The sequence below is a fragment of the Nanorana parkeri genome, unplaced genomic scaffold (genome assembly GCF_000935625.1).
Source record: "Nanorana parkeri isolate BGI_ZX_2015 unplaced genomic scaffold, ASM93562v1 scaffold863, whole genome shotgun sequence".
Taxonomy (NCBI): domain Eukaryota; kingdom Metazoa; phylum Chordata; class Amphibia; order Anura; family Dicroglossidae; genus Nanorana; species Nanorana parkeri.
The window spans coordinates 56,507-71,904 of record NW_017307131.1 but is presented as its reverse complement, the minus strand read 5'-3'; the positions used below and the strand labels follow the sequence as shown (position 1 = coordinate 71,904).

General features: G+C 39.9%; 2 long non-coding RNA genes across 2 annotated transcripts; both read right to left on the bottom strand.

The window, feature by feature from the left end:
• Nucleotides 1–4,411: 4,411 nt before the first annotated feature.
• Nucleotides 4,412–11,807, bottom strand: LOC108794526. The gene is made up of 3 exons (XR_001941715.1): nt 11,713–11,807; nt 8,021–8,143; nt 4,412–4,476 (listed from the first exon to the last, which is right to left on the bottom strand). It is a non-coding gene; the product is annotated as an uncharacterized LOC108794526 (long non-coding RNA).
• Nucleotides 11,808–13,080: 1,273 nt separating this feature from the next.
• On the bottom strand, nt 13,081–15,377 carry LOC108794527. The gene is made up of 3 exons (XR_001941716.1): nt 15,303–15,377; nt 13,213–13,289; nt 13,081–13,117 (listed from the first exon to the last, which is right to left on the bottom strand). It is a non-coding gene; the product is annotated as an uncharacterized LOC108794527 (long non-coding RNA).
• Between the last annotated feature and the right edge of the window lie 21 nt (nt 15,378–15,398).

The following is a 15,398-nucleotide window of genomic DNA, read 5'->3' as shown; positions in this document are numbered from 1 at the left end:
ATCAAGGCTCCGTACTTATATCTGCCGCCTGGCCTGATTCAATAGAGTATACTCTCGGAGATAAAATGAAATCACGCCAACTCGGTCGGTGTTAAAATCACTTCTGCTTTATTGTTCTCCTTTTCAGGGTTTTTATTTAACAGGTGGATGTGTATATTTGAGCGTAGCATTGCAGAAAAGTATTTTAGTTTATATATTCTAGTTTATCATTGGTTAGATCCATTTCTGCATAACTTCCTGCCAAGATGTTTATAGATGTTTATATCTTTCGTCTTGGGTGCGTTGTCTGAAGAGGAGGCACCAACTTGGTTCCTATTTCTGCTGCGTACTTCGGATCTTGGGGCGGATTTCTGAGCAAGGTTTTGAGGAAGGCAAACGAGCAAAAAGCAAATTAACATATATATTACAATTGATCTATTGAGATAGGCATTATGTCATAATCATGCTTAACCACATCCATTACAGTCCCCCCTAAAATGACTATTTCTAATGATGATTTTTCCTGTCCCTTTACCTATCACCTGGCACACCCCCTGGAACTCTTTTCTTCACATGCATAGGGGCCGTCCGAGGGGCTAATCCACCTCTGGTCCCGACATGTTGGTATGCACTGTCAGGTGGTCTCTGTCCCTACTCTTACTAATCTAAAGTGTTTGTGGTATTATATTTGGGGAGACACAGATTGTAATGGGGAATATGGTTTCTCGTCTTCATTCAGGTAGGTGTCCTCTTCTACCTGAATCATAGTTGGGGTCAAAGTAGTCTCATCAACCACCTTGGTCATCAGCTTTCTGGCATAGGGGATTACACAGCAAACTACTAGGCTGATGAAGGTCAGAACAATGAGAATTACCACACCAACTTGGGCCAATGCTTTCTGCCAACCTGTCATCCAATTAAAATATTGGTCCCACGGATCTGTGATACCTGAATTCTTCTTTAGTTCCACTGACAGACTTTCTAGTTTCTTAATGGCTAGGGTAACTTTACCATTTGGGCCAGTGTTGTCTGGGATGTAAGTGCAGCAGGTTCTGGTCTTATCTATCATGGTGCAAACCCCTCCTTTCTCTGCCAATACCATATCCAGAGCCATCCGCTTCTTGAAAGTCATTTGGGAGGTGGCTTCCAACTGTTCTGCTATTCCCTTAAGCGCATCCCTAGTGTAGTTGACAAACCTTTGTTGGTTATAATAGATGTCATTTATCCAATCTACGCTCTTATTAATAGTGATTATTGGTATAACAGTGCCAGTTATTTTAAGTTAATTTAAAAAAAGGTATTTTGTGTTAATAATTTCAGAGCCGGGCTTCACATTTTACAGCCATGCGCATAAAACACCTGCATGTTAAGAAGAGTTTTCTGTGTTGCTTTAACTTTGAGTTATGAGTGAACAATGACATCTAGTGTCCTGTACAAGGCACAGCACCTCAGGCATGCTAAAAGCGTATTAGCTGTATGGTCCAATACAGAACACAATAACATATTTGCACATGTGAAAGTGCATGTGCATGTGCATGCGCAGTTAGTAAATGTGCTAATTTCACATGTAAACAATATCATAACAGCAAAGCACACAACTTCACATCTTATTGGTGCGCACAAAAACTTTCATTAATTGGTTAAAACAATGCCATACTACTCACAAAAGATGGCAGTATGAATGCCTTGCATGGAGCCGCTGAGAACGATTCAAATTGTCAAAATCCAAACGAACACTCACAAACCCTGATCTGTGAGTAGCTTGGCATTGTTTTAACCTACTGTTTATGTTTATAAATCATTAATACTGCACAGAGTCCGGGCACTCTTCTTTGTGTTTTCTTTACATGACTGAGAGCTTTCCTATGAGGAGCAGCACGCATGTGACTAGTCAAACTGAGGGAGATGATAATAGACTGATACGCCGGAGGACTCTTTTCTGTAAATTCAAGTGAGGGATTTTTTTCACATTAATAGATTGCCGTTCTTCTTTTCCAATCAGGCCAAATAACTTAATAAATAAGATGGAGCAAAGAATATGAACCAGCCTGCATTTAAAATAATCATAGGTTGGTTTTAATTTACCCACTGAAAGCAGGTAAAAGCTGCCTTCTAATTCATTGCCATACATTACTGCACACCATTGCTTCTTCATAAAGAGAATGCTTAGCCCATTAAAATGTTGTCTCCACCTTGATTAAAAGATAGATAGATAGATAGATAGATAGATAGATAGATAGATAGATAGATAGATAGATAGATAAATAGACCTACTGCAACAGACAAATAAGTCAAACAACAATTTTCTTTGTAGTGTGAGAGGAAACTGGGGCACCCACAAGCAACCCACACAAACACATGCAAAAGCCACACAGATAATGTCCTACGTGGGTTTAAATCTCATGACCCCTGTTCTGCAAGGCAAAACATCAATAATTTAGCCCCTGAGCCCATATAGTATCAACCTGCATTTTAATCCATTTGAACCCTGTTTTTGTCATTCCACGATTGCAATTACTGTATGTTGCAACTTCCCAGATGGAATTAAACAATGTTTAAGTCTCCACTGCACCTGGCAGAAGAGAAGAGAAAAGGTACTAAAAGGGTTGGTAGCCAAAGACTGAGAGACAAGGTGATTTCCCATTACTTGCATTGGTGTGTTTTTTGGGGGCAAAATCTACCCATGGTAAGAGGTCGACCCAGTCATCCTGGTAGGATGAAATGAACATTCAATATTTTGATTTACCCTTTCCATTCAAGCACTGGACTGTGGGTGGTAAGCAGAAGAAAAGTGCAATGTGATGCCAAAGCACCGGGCCAGGGTTCTCCAAAAGTGAGCCTGCACCTTCCTGTGAGAGGACATTCCACAGAGGCACTTCCTTGAAGCCAGGGTGGGAGCAGAAGGCAGTTTTGAGAGGGAAGTTAGGTGACACATTCTGTAAAATTTGTCAACCACAACCCAAATGACGGTGGAGCCTGCTGAGAAAGGAAGGTCGGGGAAATAAATCACCAATGAAAAATGAAAATACATCACCAATGTGATGTACAGGCAGAGGAAGGGGTAGACCAGCTGGGGTAGAAGTAGTAGGGATTCCACACCTATGATACACACTTGAACATACTCTTTGACATCTTTATGAGGAGATGGCCACCAGTAATAGCATTGAAGGAAATCATAAGCACATTGTACACCAGGATGTCTGCATGCGGTCAGAATGCAGGCAAAGGGTCAGTCCAGCCAGCAGGAAGACATCGTTGAGAAAACAGGTAAAGTGCCAGTACAGGGGGAAGTCTGCTCAATAGGCAACACAAGTGCACATTGAAGGAGCTCAACGTTGCTCATTTAAATAGACGCGGCCCATTAAGGTTTGCGCCCCTATGAGGTAATTTGCCTCGCTGCCAAGGAGGAGATGCCTTGCAGAATGTGAGCAAGGAAGGTAAGTGACAGGAGTGTTTATATATCCTAAATAGAACACCGTTATGTTTAAAATGTATTTTAAATTTTTGTTGCATGGCCCGAAACATATAGCTATTTTGCTTCTAGAGGCAACAACGTAATCTGAAACTACCAAAAGTGTTTGTTTTTTTAATCTGATATGTTGCAGGTTTTACAGAAATTGTATATAACTTTACACAGGAAAAGAGTCCAAGTCCCATATATAGTAGAACACAATGAACATGCAGACACAAATATACTGTATGTTTATTTGCTTTGAGCACAAACTAGTCAATCACAAAAATGTACTGACACATGATAACAAGTTAAATAGGCAAATTCTGCGATGTTCTCAGTTTGTATCTTAAGACTTTCATCCAGATTTGCTCCACTGCTGCTGAAACAAACTCTTGTACCTTCCTCCCTCCATGCTCTGTGATTCTTGCTTCAGTGGCCATAGTATTTTCTCGCGTTCATTTTAGAGAGAGGTGGAGTGTTATTCTGGTGATGGCTACCTTCTGAAGATCTAGTGACTTGCTTCACATGGTACACCTTTTGTTAACGAATTACTGAATATACAGTAAAGAGTTGAGTGCTGCAGGAGTAAAATATTGGATCTGCCACTATTGTGCACATAACACACAAAATTGTATTTAGTAAAGCTGTGCGAATAACAATGATACACTTTGACCATAACAAGTAAAACTAAGTTAAACTCTATTATAATGTGCTGTTATTGGTTAGTGAACATTGTGCATATAATATTAAACCTACATTATTTTTTTTACCCATTAAATAACATAGATCTGTATAGTAGAGTTTTAGGTGTTTTTTGACATAATATTCTACCGTATTTAATTATATGCAAAGAAATTACCAACAAAACATTTTGATAATCAACAGATTCATTTAAGATAGAAGGTAAAAAGTGCCAAAATAATTGTGATATTTCAATGGACCTTTAGTAGGTTTTCATAGGTTTAAGTGTGCTTTTTCTTGAAACCATTCTCCTGCATGGATTCAGTTACTTGCTCCTGAAGTTTAAGGAGTTCCAAAGAATCCTGAAATAAAAAATTATGTTAAACATGTTATCACAAGCCCATTAAACTGATAGTAAAAGGGAATAGCAGGCAGCTCCACGTGTGCATATCTTTAGAAAGCTTCTTAAGTGTCCCCAAATTGCTTAAACCCAGGGAACTCTGTTATGCTAATCCTGAGCTTAGAATGCCAAGTTTAGACTCATTCTTATCTCCTACACTTCACTATTGTCTCCTGAGGCCAATCATGACTCTAATGGGTCAATAGTGAAGTAAAGGAGGAGGGAAGAGTACATTCCTGCTTCTAGTTTAAAGACCAAGGAGGTTATTCACTAAAGGGTAAAGAGTTTAGAGAAGGCAGGAGAAGTGAACAATCTAGGCAATGGCGGAACTATTGCCTTAGCGACCCAGACGGGCCGCTAAAGACGTGCAGAGGTGCGACCAGCCCACCTGAGACCCTGCAGAACCCACCATAGAGATTCTATGGTGGGCTCTGCAGGGTCACTCTCAGGTGGGCGGTGTGGGATCTCTGGTGGGCTCTGCAAGGAGCGTAACTAGAAATCACAGGGCCCCATACAAAATTTTGCTATGAGGCCCTGTGATTTCTGGTTATGCTCCTGAATCTAGGATATCATTGCTGAAGTGGAAAGTGAGCGGAATTAGAGAATTTTGCCAAATCAGCTATGTTGTCCTTTACTGGCCTTTACTGAATAACGCCCTAAGTGTACTTTTAGGATCAATTTGCAACCATATTTAGGGTGTAATATGAAAAATGGTTGCATCTCCAGCCTCCCAAACCCGCCCCCACATACCTGGATTGCAGAGTTTTGTCCCCACAGCATCCAGGCGTCTTTTAAATTTGATGTGGCTGTGCATGGTTCTGACTGTACAGCTGCATCATCCATTCACAGATCCTTTCATAGGATATGTGATTGGAGAGACCATTCACAAAAGGGTGAAGAGTTTGGAGAAGGCAGGAGAAGTGAACAATCTAGGCCAACATAGCTGAACTGGAAAGTGAGCTGAATTGGAGAATTTTTCCAAATCAGCTATATTGTCCTAGATTGTTCACTTCTCCTGCCTTCTCCAAACCATTTTGTGAATAGCCCTGTATAATTCTCATCTGCCACCGTCACAGAGGGACTTGCAGTTCTTGATGAAGTACAAGTGCAATTATGTCACTGCACATGTAGTTCATACGTATTCCAATGCAAAAAAAAATAAATATATTAATGCACATTTCTTCTTTTATAAAAGTGTGCATATGTATTTATTTATTTATTTTTGTTGCTACTTCAAAGTAGATTTTGCCTTCAAAGTAGATTATGGTGATGATATGTTTATTTTAAAGGGGGTTCTCTGCTTCATAAGAATGGTCCTCTAATTTAGACCCTAAATCTGTCCGTGCATGTATAATGGTATTCATAAAACACTATTACAACTGTGCATGTGAGCTACACTTGGAATTTTCATGTTATAGGTACAACAATGAGGCTGAAGGGAAGGCTTGCACATGAAAAAAAAACATACCGTAACCCAGGTTTAGAATAAAGTGGAAAGAGAACAGATTAAATTACATTTAGATTGTGTGTTATGTATCAAATATTTAGGGGGTTATTAACTAAGCTGCTGAAGGCAGCCGAGTGAATAACCAACTCAAAGTGAAGTGAGCCAAACGTTATTCACTTCAACCCTGCACATCGGCTACAAGCCATACATCGGCTGGGTGCAGTCAGCCAAACATGTTCAGCATGTTTGGTTGAGCCTAAGTGAGGAACCCGTTCGACTCAGCTGATCCAACATCTGGATCTGCTGAGCCGAACCTCCTGCAGTTCACTCACTGCCGTTCGCCCCTATTCTCATAGGGGCCGAACGGCAGTGAGTGAAAAGCTGAATGCCGCCGAACTGCATTCAGCTCAGTTATTCTGCTTGGTACCTCCAAATTACAAATTAGCGAGCAGAATTTTAAAAAAAAAATGTGAACAAAAGAAAAAAATTATAAAAAGAATTTTTTTTAAAAACAACATTTGATTTTTTTTTTTAAAGAAACAAAAATTTGAAAAAGTGTGTCGCCCCCCCCCCCCCCCTTCAAAAGTCATACCAGACCCTTTAGGTCTGGTAGGAGTTTTAAGGAGGAACTCCATCCCCAAAAATGGGAGGGAAAACCGTGGGGATCCCCCTAAAATTCCTAACCAGGCCCTTAATCCGAGCACGAGGCCTGGCAGCGCAGGAAAGGGGGAAGGAGCGAGTGCCTCCCCCCCCCAACCTGTCATACCAGGCCTTGGCACTGGGAAGGTGCTTTTTCAGGGTCCTCCCTGGAAAAGCACCTTGTCCCCGTGCCGATAGGGACATGGACCTCTTCCCCACAAGCTCCCTTGTGAATGAGTAAGGGGTACTTGTACCCCTACTCATTTCACTAAAGGGTTAAAAAAAATGTAAAGAAAAACACCACAGTTTTAAAAAAGTTCTTTAATTGAAAAAAAAACAGCAAAGGTTTTAAAAAATTCCTTTAATTGAAAAAAAGTTAAAAAAATTGATCCATGAAGTAATGCTTGTCAATCAATCAAGGAAGTAACTTGAGGACGCTAGGCTGTCGAACGACAACAACTGGGCGGAGCCAGCTGATATTTCATGGCTGGCTCCACCCAGTTTTTTACATTTGCGGAGAGAACGGTCAGCTTCGGCAGACCGTACTCCCTGCTTTGGCAGTGGCTTCGGCTCAGCCGAGTCGAAGCATATGTGTTCAGCTCGACAGAGTTGTTTATTTGCCTTCGGATTAGCCAATGCTTCGGCTTAATCTTTCGGCTCAATAGTCAATTACCGTCTTAATCTTTCAATAAGAACTCAAGAAAGTAGTTAGGAGGTGCATTCAGTTTGCCAACACATGCTTTCAATGCCCTACATTTCCATTCAGTATTTTCAGATAACTGGTGTAATTATGCTTCTTAAAACTTTTTTTTTATTTCCCCAGGGACTTGATTTTTATGAGCTAAGCATGAAGTATAGGGGAACTACAGAGCCAATTACAGAAGGAGATTGCCGTGGTGAGCTGTATGTGATGTGGTGTGCACAATACAGAAACGTTGCTTCTTGTGCCTGCCACATATTATTGACTGTTTTACTAGCACTCAAAATGTATACACTACTTGAATTCTTTGCTCCTATATAAAAAGTACAGATGGACAGTAGACCACACCACTGCCCTTAATCTGCCTTCACTGGGTGAGGTCCCAATTCTCAGCTCAGATAATCAGCACCATAGGGGAGGACCCTCCTCTACCCTGACAACGTGAATTATCAAAGTCCGATGGAGTCACTATGGTGCTTCTGCATCCTCATGCACAAGCACAGGCCACACAGATAGTAGATATGCTCTGACAGAAGCACTTTAGAACTAACTCTTTAACAATACAGATTAGGGATTAATGGCACAGAGTTTATTGCAGAGAATTTAAATAAAACACTTGATTTTAATTGCCCGAATCTACAATTCCTAGAGTTTGTTAAGTATGGGAGATATTAGGAACAATTTTCTCTAATGGCAAATCTTAGCTATATGAACTCTTACCTTAATTGCTTGTACTCTGCTTATCCAAACCATTGCATTCCTGTCATTAGGATCCCCAGAATTCTTCAAAACCCCATTAAATGCTTGCCTCAGATGTTTCAGTTCAATTATGACAGCTGTGATCTTTTGAGAGTTAAGAAGTTTAAAAAGTCACTATATAAAATATATACCATAAAATAAATACAACCCTAATTTGTTCTTGTCTTTCTCTAAGACTGTTTGTGGTATGTCAGTACAGTTAAATCTGTGAATTTGGATCACTGATGGAAGAAATGCTGGAACTGTGGTTTCAAGAAAATTCTATATCGACAGCCTGACACAGGAACAGATTGGCAACACAGGCAAAATGGAGTTTCAACTTTTTTTTTTAGCAGACTCCAACATCACAACACACTGTTGCCTGAAATATCAAGTGAACACACATTATATTACAAAGATCAATCTTGTGATATTGCTGCAATATTGGAAGCGCTAATTGGTATCCTGAAAAACATTTTTCTATGTTAAAGGTCATATATGAACCACTGCAGTTATGTATAAATAACAGAAATGTTAAGTTAAGTTTCCATGTAAGGTTTACAAAAACATCCCGTCCTCTATGATTATTCAGATACTACCATGTTTACAAAGAATATCTCCAAATGACTTAAGAAACACCGAAACCTGTGGAGAGAGAGATGTGAGATAACATACAGGACTCCACATGCCTGCTGCAAATACCTACTATTAGTTTAAGACAAAATGCATCCCTGGGTAAAATTATAGCATGTATGCCAAAATCTTGGCATGGCAACCATGTATTTTTTTAACAGAACAAGAACCCCAAAAGAAATATAAAAGTGAGGTCTAAAGATCACAAGGAATTTTGGGTAAAGTAAAATTTGGAGTACAACGAAGTACATGCCAACAGCATACCAACACTCTGAAGGCATTAGTACTTTACCTTCATTATTAAGCAGCATAACAGAGAAGTAAACCTGAAATAATACTGTACTAGATGTAAAAGAAGTTGGGCGATTGGCAGGAAATTGACATTAGCAACCAGCAGCATATATTCCCACATATTCAGAAGAACAACATTTGCCAGAGCATTCCAGCCTTGTAACCCGATGACACTCTCTAAAAGCCTGAACAAATGGGGCACTATTAGGGGGTGGGGGCCAAAAGTAAGCCCTCTTGAACCCATGGATTTGGAGTCCCTATTGAAATAACATCCCACTTGAGGATCACATCACGGTTTGTGTACACGTACTTAAACTGAAAGAAAAGTTGCTACCACTTGTGCCCACCTGCCCTACTAGCATGACATGATTATATCCTGGGAATTGGGAAGCAGCAACAACTGATCAAAAACGTCAGTAAACTTCCCACCCAACATTAGACTAATAATTAGCCACATCGCCTTACTTTCTAAACCCAACTATTCACACGTTACATACACTGAAAACCAATGAATAATACTTTCTTTCTTAAGGTGCCCACAAATATTTCATGACCATTTTAAACGAGACTGAGTATGATCCAGTATCTAAGGTACAGTGCAGGTCAGCCTTGCATGAGTGTTATTGGGGAACAAGGTGATTAATCGGTTATAAAACTAGTCCTATCAATATAGTTTTTCTGGTACTGGGATTGTCTGCTTATAGCTCCCACCCCCCTATCATTGCCCCATAAGCAGAAGAAAGAGACTGGCCCAGAAGACATCATGTGATCACCGGACAAATAATCAGCCACCTTCAGCCAATCTTATCATACAATCATATTTGTTCAAACACTACAGAGAGGAATCACCACCATAAACACCTAGGGAACAAATTCTAAACAGAGGATACAGGCCTCACTATAAGTAAACTTATTGCCAAACTGATATAATATAGCAAAGACAGTAAACAGATTACTTTTAGTTATCAAACACAGTCAACAGCTAGGAATACTCCCAAAATGCCCAGTTAGCTACAGTTAATACTACACAAGGACAACAGAAGTAAAGAAATTCTTCCAGAACCACCACTTTTTCTATATAGACAGCAAACAAATCTGTGCATCCTCCTCGTCAGATGTTTACAAATGGAGAAGAATGGCTCATTTCTGTATGGGTATAAAAAATGCAAGATATATTGATACACCCCATGTACAAATAAACCAGAGTAGCAACCACATGTAAGTACCATATTCAAGGTATGTATACAGTATTTGCACCTCAACCATTGCTGCATACTTGATAAAGCATATACCATTTCCAATATGCAGAACATACACTATATTGCCAAAAGTAGTGGGACACCCCTCCAAATCATTGGATTCAGGTGTTCTAATCACCTCCATGGCCACAGGTGTATAAAATCAAGCACCTAGGCATGCAGACTGCTTCTACAAACATTTGTGAAAGAATGGGTCGCTCTCAGGAGCTCAGTGAATTCAAGCAAGGTACCGTGATAGGTTGGCACCTGTGCAATAAGTCCATCTGTGAAACTTCTTTGCTACTAAATATTCCACGGTCAACTGTTAGTGGTATTATAACCAAGTGGAAGCAACTGGGAACAGCAACTTAACCACAAAGTGGTAGGCCACGTAAAATGACAGAGCGGGGTCAGCGCATGCTGAATCGCACAGTGCACAGAAGTCGCCAACTGTCTGCAGAGTCAATAGCTACAGACCTCCAAACTTGGGGTGGTCTTCAGATTGGCACAACAACAGTGTGTAGAGAACTTCATGGAATGGGTTTCCATGGCCGAGCAGCTACATCCAAGCCTTACATCACCAAGTGCAATGCAAAGCGTCGGATGCAGTGGTGTAAAGCACGCCGCCACTGGACTCTAGAGAAAAGGAGACGTGTTCTCTGGAGTGACGAATCGCGCTTCTCTTTCTGGCAATCTGATGGACGTGTCTGGGTTTGACGGTTGCCAGGAGAACGGTACTTGCCTGCCTCATTGTGCCAAGTGTAAAGTTTGGTGGAGGGGTTGTTTTTCAGGGGTTGGACTTGGCCCCTTTGTTCCAGTGAATGGAACTCTTAAGGCATCAGCATACCAAGACATTTTGGACAATTTCATGCTCCCAACTTTGTGGCAACAGTTTGGGGATTGCCCCTTCCTGTTCCAACATGACTGCGCACCAGTGCACAAAGCAAGTTCCATAAAGACATGGATGAGTGAGTTTGGGGTGGAGGAACTTGATTGGCCTGCACAAAGTCCTGACCTCAACCCGAAAGAACACCTTTGGAATAAATTACAGTGGAGACTGCGAGCCAGGCCTTCTTGTCCCCCTTGAGACGCCACAGCTGAAGCGGATCCTTGACAATTGTGGCGGGATCCGCCCAGCTGCGTGACTGACAGCTGGCTCTGCCTATCTAGAGGCAGAGCCAGCTGTACACGCCCCCTCCCCCGTCCGTTCCGCTAGTCAGCGCTGGCGGATCGGGGAGGGGGGAATCCAGCCCCTCCCCTGTCACGGCAGAGAGCCGTGACAGGATCGAGAGGTGAGCGAACGCCGGTATGTGTTCGCTCACCTCCCGATCTACTGAGCCGACCTGTGACAGTCTCATTGTCACAGGTCGGCTAGAACTATGATGTGAGTGAAAACCACTCACCTCATAGTTCTCCTTTAACTTGGTTCTTGAAACTTTTTCAGTTTTTGGTTCACCAATGCTGTAATACGGTTTTGTGACATAGCTCCATTATATATTTTGTATGATCTACCTGATTAAGTCTCATGTGGTAGTTTTCTCGCAGGTCACTGCGCTCATTCAGAAGCTCTTCCACTTGTTCTCTGCTTTTATCACTTGAAATTTTACCATCCTGTGATGAAGTGAAGAAAAATAATTGTAAAAAATCACTAAAGCTAAGAAAACAATAGGACTGGTTTAGAAAAACTAGGATTTAAAGGTTGTTCCATCTGTGTCTAACTCACCAGGATCCTTTGATTAGAGCAGTGGCACTAAGTAGCTTGTCACAGAAGGCTCCCTAGACCCCTCTGGTGAACAAACCACTGAAACCCTACTCTCCCATTCCAGTACATCTATCAGTTCTTATCCCTGTCCTTATGGGTCTCGGGGTCCACCACCAAAATCTTCCTAACAGCACCCTTTTCTCAGGCTCCTGTGTGAATGCTGTGACTCCATAGACTCCATAGATAGTAGACTCCTTAGTTTTGGAGTTTACTGCTGGCAATCAGACATTGGGAATCCTGCAGACACATATACTCACCATTTTACACATATGTTATAAAGAACAGCTTAATAGGGCATAAAAGAGTAAAAGTATATACAGGAATAGGTTGAAAAAATGTATTCACTAGGATTTTGATACCTTGGGGGTGATTTACTAACCTAAACACACGCACGCACTAGGTGCGTGTGATTTTTACACAGCAAAACGTATTTATCAACCAAAAAGTCTCTAAAAGCATATTTCCACTAATGCCATATATGGAAAAATCATGCACATGATGCATATATAATGCTGCTTCACAGTTTAGACAAAAATGGTTAGCTCATGCATTTACATTCCTGCATTCATCAACGCAAGCAACACAACATAGAGCTAATTTACACAACATCACCTTGCAAATTCATGCTTGGCTTTGCACAACACACCTGCTGGGTGTGTACACACTACAAAGGTGTCTAGATTCCACCAATAGATCATGCTGGGAGGGAACACACTACAGAGGTGTATACATGTTCGTGGTGTGTTTATAAGGTTAGTAAATCAACCTCCTTGTCTACAATAACCCTACTGCACTGTCTAGGTTTGTACAGCAATGGTGTGTGTGCAGATTTCTAAATCTCCAGCCAGTGGCAAATAAGAGTTACTACTTTGGACTCTACCATCCCTAAGGGCCCTTTTGCAGCTGCACCACCTTGCAGCACCCTCTCAGCTTTTCCAGAATTTGCTCAAACTTTGACCATATACAGTATATGCAAGCCCCTCCCAGTTTCAAGACCCAGAAAATATTACTGTAGAGACATACAGTTCACCTCTGTGAGTGCTTTACCATTGTGATGCCCTACACATCTTACTTTGAGTTGCTTTACAGTTCCTACGAGAAATTTGAAAATGTGCTCTTTTTCCTTATCTAATTTTACATTCCTCTTGAGAAGACCTATAAAAATAAAACAAGAATTTAACACTACTAGAAAATAATTTTATCTCTACTGCCGTTTTTACAGTATTTTAGTATATACAACCCAAACTTACTTTCTAGTTTTCTCAGTAAATCTGACAGATGTTGATAGCAGGCAAGAATAATTTCGGTATTCATTTCAGATCTTTTACTGGAAAGAAAACATAATGTCTCAGCATTCAAAAATGAATGAAACAGTGCTGATTTCAGCTCACATCTAGTAATTAACATGTGTTCAAGACTATAGAAACCTAAGAGCAGTCAGTATAGATTAAAATGTTAATTGAAAATTACACTGGTATGCAACAGTAATATGTTCCAATCTAAATGTATACTCTATAATTATTACAAACAAAACTAGGGTAAGAATACAATGATTACCATGTATGCATTGGAAACATTTAGCCCTGCAATATTTCTACAATTGTTACATTTAAAGAGTTTGTCCGCAGTCCATCCCAAACAGATAACTATTGGATAGCAAATTCTGACCTGCCAGCACAACTTTAAGGAAACCCCTTGCCTATATTCCATTTCCAACCCCAGCACAGCTGTGACATACATCTTCTTTGATCTATTTAATCTATAATAATGCCGATTCCTGTCCACAGCCGGATTATAAGAAGGTATATATCTCTTATTTCTGCTTGCACTTCCAAAAGTTGACGGGCTCTCAATCTACCCTACTAATGTCCAATCAGCAGTGTATTTTTAGTTTAGCTTGGATTTTAAAGGCATGTTATTAGGATTAACAATACTAATATGTACATACTTTTCTCCCCTATAATGTTGCAATTTCTTCTTGTTCTATACACAAATATAAAAGGAGCTCTTCTTTACAATTGAAGAATCATATTTAAAAAATAAATATATATATATATACTGTAATTGAAAACATTAAATATAACTTAATTTAACTACAGTTCCTTGTAATAAAAAAATAGCAAATATACTGTTATCAGCTATCAAAACCCTTAACAAATATTGTGTCAGTACCCCATTCACTATATAATGGTAGCATCAGCCAAATTATAGTAGCCGCAAAGCAAAGAAAACTCCCACAGCATCATGAAAGCAGATTTTCTTTCTCAGTGCAGCTTAGATTAGCAACATAAATCAAACTATCTGCACATAAATATGGCCGTTCTAGGCATGGGAACACTAAAATTAAGTCATTTTATAATGACTTAGTTTTAGAAATTTTATAATGATTTTTTTAATCATAACTTTACACTACATGGAAAGTTTAACTTCAGAAATATTATTTCATGTTGAAACAACTGTTTAAAACATGAAACCTAGTCAGTGAAACTGGCAGCAGAAAAAAACTTGAATATATTGATTTTAATTACAAAAACAAAAGGAAAAAGAATGTCAAAGAGCAATAAACATATTACTAAAACACTGAATCCAAGATTTACACAAAAGGTAATCTAGACACTTAATGTAGATGGAGTAAATGGAAAACAAAAAAAAATAGATGAGAATAGGCACAGAAAGTGGTCCAGGTCTTAAATCAGAGCAGGGAATTTGAGTTTTTACAAATTATAATGCAATAAAGCGATGGAATTGGTACAAGAATGAACAGGTGTTCCTGCTTTTTGCGGATAGGGAAAACAGCAGTTCTTACATGTTCTCCAAATCTGTGTAATGACAAAAATAGCAGGTTTACCTTTTTATTTTGAAAAAGGCACAAGGTGTAAAGTATGGTGAAAGAAGTGGCATAAGAGTATACTTTTGAGTGCCCTGTTAAGTATACTGCTGCTCTGGGTTAAGGCCTCTGTAAGCAAAAGGCCAGATCTCTAATAGCTTTGTTTTTTTTATCAAAGAGAGGTAGGAAAGAGGAAACAAAGTAAAAAGAAAGATGAAGGGAAAGAGAAGAGATGCCATGGATGACAAGAACCAGCCTCTACTGATTTGTTATTTAACAACCCCCACATCTAGATACCCAGTGTCTTTTAGATCCCCAGTACCCCCCGGCCCCTGGCTATCTAATGCACACACTCCCCCCTCCCCAATTTTGAAAAAATTTAATGTATTGCTAAGATAATGAGGCTAGAAGAATCTATTCCTGTGCCAGGGTCACTCTAGGCCACAGCCTATGAGGCATACAGAAATCTGCTTATTGTATTAATACATATAACATTTCTCATAATTTGCATACCTGTCACAATTCAGTTGAAGTTCATCTCCACGTTTACCATCATTGTCTTTAGACTCACATTTCACTTCCTGTAGCAAGAATAAGTGTAAGTAACCA